We start from the raw sequence: 10,000 nt of genomic DNA on the forward strand, positions 1-10,000 counted from the left end.
CTTTAACTTTCACAAATATTACGACTTAATTTTTGGATGTTCTATCCATTACATTTCCCAGCTAAAGTAGCTCTGAAGAAACCAAAGGGCAATGCCTCAAACAGCTGTCGGTAAAGTTGACTTAACAGAACACCATAGTGGAAGATTTTGACTTCTTAAACACTTTCGGCCTCAAAGTTAAGATGAGTTGCAGGAGACCTGAGAAGTGTTGTCCTAAATGCTAAATACCAAAATGAATTGTCATCTGTTAGCAATTGGATATCACCAAGGACTAGCTAAAAACTTAGAAATGAAAGTGAATGAACATGCATTCCCACAGTAACACTAGAATTACAGATGAAGAACAATGTCAGGAGCCCTGAGAAGTGTTGTCCTAAATGGTAAATACCAAAATGAATTGTCATTTGTTAGCAATTGGATATCACCAAGGACTAGCTAAAAACTTAGAAATGAAAGTGAATGAACATGCATTCCCACAGTAACACTAGAATTACAGATGAAGAACAATGTCAGGAGCCCTGAGAAGTGTTGTCCTAAATGGTAAATACCAAAATGAATTGTCATTTGTTAGCAATTGGATATCACCAAGGACTAACTAAAAACTTAGAAATGAAAGTGAATGAACATGCATTCCCACAGTAACACTAGAATTACAGATGAAGAACAATGTCACTCCAAGGGGAGTGCTTGAGGGTACACTCGGGCACACTGTTCTATCTAGTTTCTCTTCCTCTTGTTTTGTTAAAGTTTTTATAGTTTATATAGGAAATATTTATTTCAATGTTTTTGCTGTTCTTAGAATATTTTATTTTTCCTTGTTTCCTTTCCTCACTGGGCTATTTTCCCTGTTGGAGCCCCTGGGCTTATAGCATCCTGCTTTTCCAACTAGGGTTGTAGCTTAGCATTTAATAATAATAATAATAATAAAAAGGTCTAAGCAAATATGTAATGATGACATACAAGCCTCTCGTGGTAGGCGCCATTTACCATGAGATACCACCTAAAGAATATGATCTTGAGCCCCTCACAGATATTGGACCATGCTTGTCATTGAGGTGGGGCCATAATAAGATTACGCCACTAGCAAGGACTCCCAGCAAGTGAATAGGAACAAACCTGCCCCAATAGAATACAAGGAATAGAATACTATAAGATTACGCCACTAGCAAGGACTCCCAGCAAGTGAATAGGAACAAACCTGCCCCAATAGAATACAAGGAATAGAATACTATAAGATTACGCCACTAGCAAGGACTCCCAGCAAGTGAATAGGAACAAACCTGCCCCAATAGAATACAAGGAATAGAATACTATAAGATTACGCCACTAGCAAGGACTCCCAGCAAGTGAATAGGAACAAACCTGCCCCAATAGAATACAAGGAATAGAATACTATAAGATTACGCCACTAGCAAGGACTCCCAGCAAGTGAATAGGAACAAACCTGCCCCAATAGAATACAAGGAATAGAATACTATAAGATTACGCCACTAGCAAGGACTCCCAGCAAGTGAAAAGGAACAAACCTGCTCCAATAGAATACAAGGAATAGAATACTAATGTAATTTGCAAGCTGAAATGTTCGAAGAGACAGAAGTACAAGCCTATTGATGCAAGCAGCGTTGGACCGTGCATTAACACCAAAGGAGATTGTAACTTCTCATGGAGCATTGTGATCTTGTTAACTAAATGCAAAATCTAAAAATTCATAATTTTTTTTTTATTTAATTGGAAAAAATATTAGTATTTGCCAGTGCATTACCCCTTTTCAAATAAAGTAGTCCTTATAAAAATACACAATTAGAGGCTGGTACACATTTGTTCAGAGTACCTTGAATAAATTGATATAGAGGAAGTTTTCATATTTCTCCTCAAAGTTTTAGCCTGAAAGATGAGAAGACTTTCAAGAAATTGTAGAGGTATTGTACGAAAATGATAAACACCTTATAAACACAAGCATTTAATGACACTATTCATATATAAATAAGAACCTTACTAAAGCCTTAGAACATAAGCTACTTAAAACTCACACAGCCATGGGATTAATACCAAGAGACAGAAAAAGAACAGGGATACTAGAAAAAAATAAATAAGAGGATATTCTAACAACATCTAAGAAAAAGAAATTGACGTGGGCAGAACGTATGGTGGGAATGACAGATATCAGATGGACATTAAGAATAACAGAATGGGTCCCTAAAGATTGCAAACGAAGCAGGGGAAGGAAGAGAACGCAATGATTTGACAAGCTAAAATATTTGCGGGTATAGACTGCCATATAAAGACCATAAATAGACGGGAGTTGACGGACGTGTCTGAGACCTTTGTCCTGCACTTGACTAGCAACGGCTTTTGGTAATGATATACACTGTGTGTATATATATATATATATATATATATATATATATATATATATATATATATATATATATATATGTGTGTGTGTGTGTGTGTGTATACATAAGTGTGTTCGTATATATGCAGTATATATGTGTTTATTTAGTTTATATATGTGTGTAAGTGCGTGTGTGTGTGTGTGCGTGTACATACAGGCATAAGAATCTGAGAGGAGTGAGAGAGCTATAAAGTTTATTTGAAAACATATTAACATAAAAAAAAATAAGAACCCTACGGGAAATAATTAAAGTAATGGGCCTACAGTAAAAACTAATAAAAATGGAAATTCATGTGAATCCTTCGAATCATTCAGACGGGTGTGACTCAAAGGCAGGAAGCAATCAACACTCTCCTTTCTATACAAAACCTCAAGGCAACAGGAAATTACATGTTCGAGAAACAGACAATGTTACATAGGAGAAACGCAGACATGTTTATTCTGGTTCTTTTTAGTGCGAGGGAAGAGCGAAGATACAAGCATAATATATACAAAATAATTTATGTACGATCGTGTGACACACGGTTGGTACACAGATATAACAGTATGCAAAACAAATGAAGATAATAGCCCGCTCAATCAATTTTGTGTAGGAATAGGAATGGCGTTTTCCTTTCTTCACGTGAATAAGAGACCATACAAAACCACGCTTTCAAATGTATAAATAGAGTTCAAGAAGGAACGTAGCTCTACAATAAAATAATCTTAGAACATAAACATACAACCATGCCTGTGTACAAACATATACAACCCTTTTAAAAAATATATAATAAGAGCTAAAATATGTAGTGACTTATCGCAACATGCAAGGACGCACAAACACTAAAAGTATGCTTGCAAGGTCACAGGTACAAGCACACACACATTATATATATATATATATATATATATATATATATATATATATATATATATATGTATATATATATACATATATATATACATATATATATACATATATATATATATATATTATAGATATATTATATATATATTAAATATATATATATATATAGAGAGAGAGAGAGAGAGAGAGAGAGAGAGAGAGAGAGAGAGAGAGAGAGAGAGAGATGAAACAACCTCATGAAAACGCCATACCTTAATATACCAGAAAGGATATCTGGCCCCCAAAGTCATAGCGTCTCTGGCAAACAAAAGAGCATATAGCCTCTGCAAACACTCCAAACTTCTCCATTTCAGACAGGAATACAGACAGGCAGAGAGAGAGAGAGAGAGAGAGAGAGAGAGAGAGAGAGAGAGAGAGAGAGAGAGAGAGAGAGAGAGAGAGAGTTGTTTGGCCAATGAGATGGAAGATCATTTCTTCCATTCGAATCTAAAAGGCATAAGGGATCAAGTAAAGATAAACACCCCCATAACTGACTAGTAAAGAAAAGCACTCCCCAATTTGAGCAAGTAAAGATGAGCACTCCCTAATGGGAAGAAGGGTAAGATCTACGTACAATTATGATTCATATATAATTTAAATTGTAAGAATTGTATATGTATAATTCCTAATAAAAGAAAAAATAGAGGCCACAGAGACACTGTAAAGAAAATTTAGCAATGCTTACAGTTCAATTTATGAGGCACACTCAATAAACTCTCGACGGGCCTGTGAATAATGAGAGCTAGCTCATAAATGTACTGCCGTTGACGAAATTAACCAACAATATTAAAAGTGTTTCGGATACTACAAGTATCTTAACTACATTTGTTATTTATGAAAGTGATTTTCTAATAAATCTATATGATCGATTTAAACTTATCATGAATAACTGAAACAAACTGAACCAGAGAGAGAGAGAGAGAGAGAGAGAGAGAGAGAGAGAGAGAGAGAGAGAGAGAGAGAGAGAGAGAATGTTATTGTTGGTGGCAGAAAGAGAGAGAGAGAGAGAGAGAGAATGTTATTGTTGGTGGCGGAAAGAGAGAGAGAGAGAGAGAGAGAATGTTATTGTTGGTGGCGGAAAGAGAGAGAGAGAGAGAGAGGGGGGGGGAGGAACTACCCAGCTATCCATTCTGAGAAGACAGACCTACTATAAGTAAAACCAATCTGTCGTGGCCGCTGAGACGATTTCTGACCCACTGTATAGCGTACTCGTGTCAAAATAATTCGACCAATTTAAGGAAAAAAGAACACAGTACTTAGACACGATCCATCCAAACCCAAGGTCTATATATGTATAAACCTTGTCCAAACCGAGTGAAACTGATAAAGGGTAGCCGCTTTCTGGCAGATGTCCTTCCTTTTTGACTAATCTCACAGGATTAACCAGAGGTGGCAACGATTAACCAGAAGTTAAATCCAATCTCTCTCTCTCTCTCTCTCTCTCTCTCTCTCTCTCTCTCTCTCTCTCTCTCTCTCTCTCTCCTGTTATTCTTGTCGAACATATATATTTCATGCTCTCTCTCTCTCTCTCCTGTTATTCTTGTCGAACATATATATTTCATGAGGAGAGGTTTCATTTCTATAATGATAATTGGAACCAACATTTTTTTTTTTTCAAAATTATAATCCCAGGTTATTTGGTAGTTTTATCCTATTGTCGTAATAAGACTGGCAAGATGGTGAGTTTGAAATCTTGAAGCTCACAAGGGCAAATTTATCAGTCAAAGATCAGTGAGCCGTATTTAATCCCCAGAACGGTTGATCTTGGAGTATAAAATAGAGTGCTTAAGACTGCATAAGTTATCAAATTTGAACGATTGGAAACTTAACCAACTCGTGGAAACAATATACAGTGTTTACAAGTATTTCACAATAAAGATGAACAGCGGCACTTTTACTGATGAAACTATCGTATGTTGAATGATGACACAAGAAGAATGTGAGAAACCTAAATTTCAAGAAAGAACAAAGTATCACCCTGCTGTCGAGGACTTCAACAAATATGTTTAAGAACAGTGATAAACTTATATGCACGAAAGAAAATCCCCACCTTTGGAAAAATACTGGTGGAAGGAAGAGAAAACATTGCATTCAATGGATGGAAAGAATCTCCAAGGAAAGTCTACATAACATATACAATATATATATATATATATATATATATATATATATATATATATATATATACAGTATATCTATATGTATATATATATATATATATATATATATATATATATATATATATATATATATATATATATGTACACATATACACACATATAAATATGTGTATATGTATATGTATATGTATATATATATATATATATATATATATATATATATATATATATATATATATATATATACACAAAGAGAGAGAGAGAGAGAGAGAGAGAGAGAGAGAGAGAGAGAGAGAGAGAGAGAGAGATTAAGTTGACTTTTCCTTAAAGAAATCATAATCTTCTAAGCTGAAAGACCATTGATTGACGGATGTGACCAGGAGACCCCAAACACGAAAATATCGTTAGTGAAAGATAAGTATCTGCCAAGGGCAGAGCAATTAAAAAGGTTTAAAAAGTCTTTTCTTGAAATAACTCTTTCAAGCTCATGATAAGCATGGTTTATGTTTAGATGTCAGTTTTCGATATTATATATATATATATATAAATATATATATATATATATATATATATATATATATATATATATATATATATATATATATGTGTGTGTGTGTGTGTGTGTGTGTGTGTGTGTGTGTATATATATATATATATATATATATATATATATATATATATATATATATATATATATATATGTAAGATGATAATGTTATTTAAGGTGATCTTATCCCAGCAAGTACAGTTGTAAAGAAAGGGTGAGGGAAAATAGGATAATTATCCCTGTATTAGTGTTAATCTCTTAATCTTCCTTTACTGTTGTTTTCAAAGGTATTCGACTTGTCTCTAAAGAAAGTTTCCTTCAAGGAAAAATGAACTAAGTTTACGTTCGGACACGATAAGTTCTGGCAAAGAGCTCTTTTCAGCGGCCACCATCGAATGGTTTGACTATAGCTACCTCCACTCCTGCTGCTTCTTCCTGAGAGAGAGAGAGAGAGAGAGAGAGAGAGAGAGAGAGAGAGATGAAACCTCTCAGTATCCTATTCAGTAATCTATAGTTCTATATACTAAATCTCTATGAATGAAATAATCTGCAAATTTTAAATGATTTCGTGCTAATACATTTTCTAAAGTATATAAATATTTTTCCTTTATGGATTTGACATATACAGCATATGGACATAATTTACATTGCAATATAAAATATTTGATTAATTTTCTTGCGATAGAAGTTTATTGAAAACTCCCGACACTTCATTTGGCACCCAAGTTATTGCCAGTTCTTCCCGATTCATCGAATGTTGGGACGGCTATGGAAATTTGGATTAGATTGGAATTTGAGCCATAAAGTCCGGCACTGGGCCGTGGGAGAAACCACGCAGGTGCAATAAAAAAGTAAAAAATAAGATGTTATATTTGGAAGTATCTATATCAGAAAAGTGTAAAGAAGGACTCTTTTCACCGGGCGTCACAGGTCGACCCAGAAAAGTAAAAAATAAGATGTTATATTTGGAAGTATTTATATCAGGAAAGTGTAAAGAAGGACTCTTTTCACCGGGCGTCACAGGTCGACCCAGAAAAGTAAAAAATAAGATGTTATATTTGGAAGTATTTATATCAGAAAAGTGTAAAGAAGGACTCTTTTCACCGGGCGTCACAGGTCGACCCAGAAAAGTAAAAAATAAGATGTTATATTTGGAAGTATTTATATCAGAAAAGTGTAAAGAAGGACTCTTTTCACCGGGCGTCACAGGTCGACCCAGAAAAGTAAAAAATAAGATGTTATATTTGGAAGTATTTATATCAGAAAAGTGTAAAGAAGGACTCTTTTCACCGGGCGTCACAGGTCGACCTAGAAAAGTAAAAAATAAGATGTTGGACAGCAAGATGGAGGAAAGAAAGTGGAGTGGGAATGCGAATATTTTGCATAAGCATGAACTGAAATATTCAATACCACTAACCAGTCGTTGACCCTTAAACAACATCCTGTCACTATTTTTTTACGCAAAACTGTCTTTGATACTGTGCAACGCCTAGATGCGTAATGGTAAGGATATTACTTTCCACCAAAGTAAAATTTGGTACGTGATCGACAAGGCAACTGTCTCTTAAAGATGCAGTTTTGAAATGAAGAGGCTTTCAGTGTCATGCATACATACACTCGTAATGATAATAATAATAATAATAATAATAATAATAATAAAAATAAAAATAATAATAATAATAAAAATTAATAATAATAATAATAATAATAATAATAATAATAATAATAAATAACAAATAACAAATAGTAAATATCGACCAATTTTCATATGCGTATACTGTAGGAGTATGGGTCAATTTTATGTAAGCCCTAATTCTGTATTTATGGTTAACCAAATGACAATTTCTCAATAATACGTCTGCAAAATAAGACTTACCTCAGAATATTAATCCAGTGAGTTTCCTTGAAATAAAGGAAACGAAGACGATTTAATGTGTCCCTGTGGAATAAAGAAAAAATATGTAAGACTACATCTTGAGAGAACTAAAATTCAAACCATTAAAACCACTTCAATATAAACCTATAATGTTTGAAGGAATAATTTTTCTATTATACTTGCATGGAATTAAAACATCTAATACTATTAAGTAAGGCTGATATAGAAATTTACAAAACAGACAAAATGTACTGTAAAATGAATAAGTGCATTCTCACAGTTAGATATACCAAATATTACTTCTTGTAAATAAATATTAAACCGAATGAAGATAACTGGATACTCAAAATGGAAAAAAAAAATCTTAATATTTGACTTCTGCAGAATGAAAGCCAATAGATCTTACAGAAAACAGATCAACGTATAATTTATAAATGGCAAAATAATCGGAAGTCTTTTATGCACACATAAGTAGTAATCAGGTTCTTAAGAAATGGAAAAGGTATTTTTTATATGAATAAAATAAAAGGCCATTTTTTTGCTAGGTTTTGGTAATTTTCATGAACACGCTGGTCAGTTCGGATTGGTGATGGTGGGAGATTTTCGTCTGATCGCTCAAAGCAAACCAACCTAGTATGGGTGGCCCTGACTAGTACATTATTTCAACGTATAATTCATACATGGCAAAATAATCGGAAGTCTTTTGTGAACACAGAAGTAGTAATCAGGTTATCAAGAAATGGAAAAGATATTTCCTATATGAATAAAATAAAAGGCCATTTTTTTTTTTGCTATTTTACAAAAAAAAAAAAAAATAATCCAGTTTCAAATGTAGTAGTAACGAACATCAACATTATTCTTTATAAGCTAAAGCACCGCAATAAACGTACAAAAAGGAGAGGATCTTCCTCAATAAAGATCACAATTATTTCACCGTCAAGAGCAAGAGAAGTCCTTTTCATTTCTCTTTACTCCGGGGGTCACCATCACACTCAACATTTAATACGCAAAAGAGACGGAGATATTCTAATGAAGATTGGTGAAGTTTCTTCAATATCGCATTACTGATTCATCGCTTGATCGCTCAAGTTGGATACCGAAGTCTCATGGCCCAAATAAAGAAATATAAGTCAGTGAAACAACTTAGGGGGAAATGGAAAGACTGAATTAGTGTCAAATGACGGTCAAGAATAACTGCAAACTTGAGAAATATAGGATTTCGCAGACAACATGATCTCAGTCTAAAACACACACAGAAAAGCACCATAACTTAGGAATCCTTAGTAAAACCAATTTGAAAAGTTTCACAGAATAAAAAAAAAGTTTCAACGACTCAAAAGAGACGAAGGATAGTTTGATGATTACAGATATAATTTTAGATTGAAAAACAAGGCTATTTAAGAAAAAAGAAACACTCCTATTATTACTAGTGTAGCATTGTTATGGCAATATATACTGTATACATGAATTTAATCAGATTTCAGTTACCAAAATAAAACATTAATGAACAAAATAGATAAATAGGGATTATATAACTACACTACACGCCTACAGTGTTTTTCCTCTCCATCCAGACTTCGGCCAAAGAAACTGGCGATTACAAACAAATCGCGATAGGCCATAGAGGCACACACTCCCTTCTGGCGTTCTCATATAAACACTTTATATACAGATGGACCATAAGAACTCCTACCAGATTTCCTCTAAAGTTTATGGATTCATTGCTTACCTACTTGAGTTACTCGGTTCTGTAACCATTCGAATCGTCTCTCTCTCTTTCCCTTCCCCATCTATCTATCATTCCTTATCTATTTCATGGCGGTGTGTTAAGTGCGCTCAGCTTATACGCTGAGTGGCCAGAGCTCGATTCTCAAACCGAGTAAGGTTTGAGAATATTTAAGGTTTGAGGATAGGTAAGGTTTGAGAAAGCGTTCGTTGAAAGAGCTCGTCCGTGAAATCTAGTACGTTTAATATTGGTTAGGCAGTTAAATAAGTTCCTATAGTCCATTTCTTTTAGCGATGCAGATTTACACCGACTCGCAACGGTGCCCTTATAGCTCGGAAAAGTTTCCTGATCGCTGATTGGTTAGAATTATCTCGTCCAACCAATCAGCGATCCGGAAACTTTTCCGAGCTAAAAGGGCACCGCCGCGAGTCGGTGCAAATATGCATCGCT

At 34.2% G+C, this 10,000-nt stretch overlaps 1 protein-coding gene across 4 annotated transcripts in view; it reads right to left on the reverse strand.

Moving 5' to 3' along the window:
• The window catches only part of sif (still life), a 1,404,800-nt gene that overhangs the window by 1,274,178 nt on the left and 120,622 nt on the right, over window positions 1–10,000 (reverse strand). For all 4 annotated transcript variants that reach the window (XM_068381983.1, XM_068381997.1, XM_068381990.1 and 1 more), the window contains exon 2: window positions 7,825–7,887. The gene's annotated coding sequence lies outside the window, so the exon portion shown is untranslated. The remainder of the gene's footprint in view (window positions 1–7,824; window positions 7,888–10,000) is intronic.

The sequence above is a fragment of the Palaemon carinicauda genome, chromosome 1, assembly GCF_036898095.1.
Source record: "Palaemon carinicauda isolate YSFRI2023 chromosome 1, ASM3689809v2, whole genome shotgun sequence".
NCBI classification, from domain to species: Eukaryota; Metazoa; Arthropoda; class Malacostraca; order Decapoda; family Palaemonidae; genus Palaemon; species Palaemon carinicauda.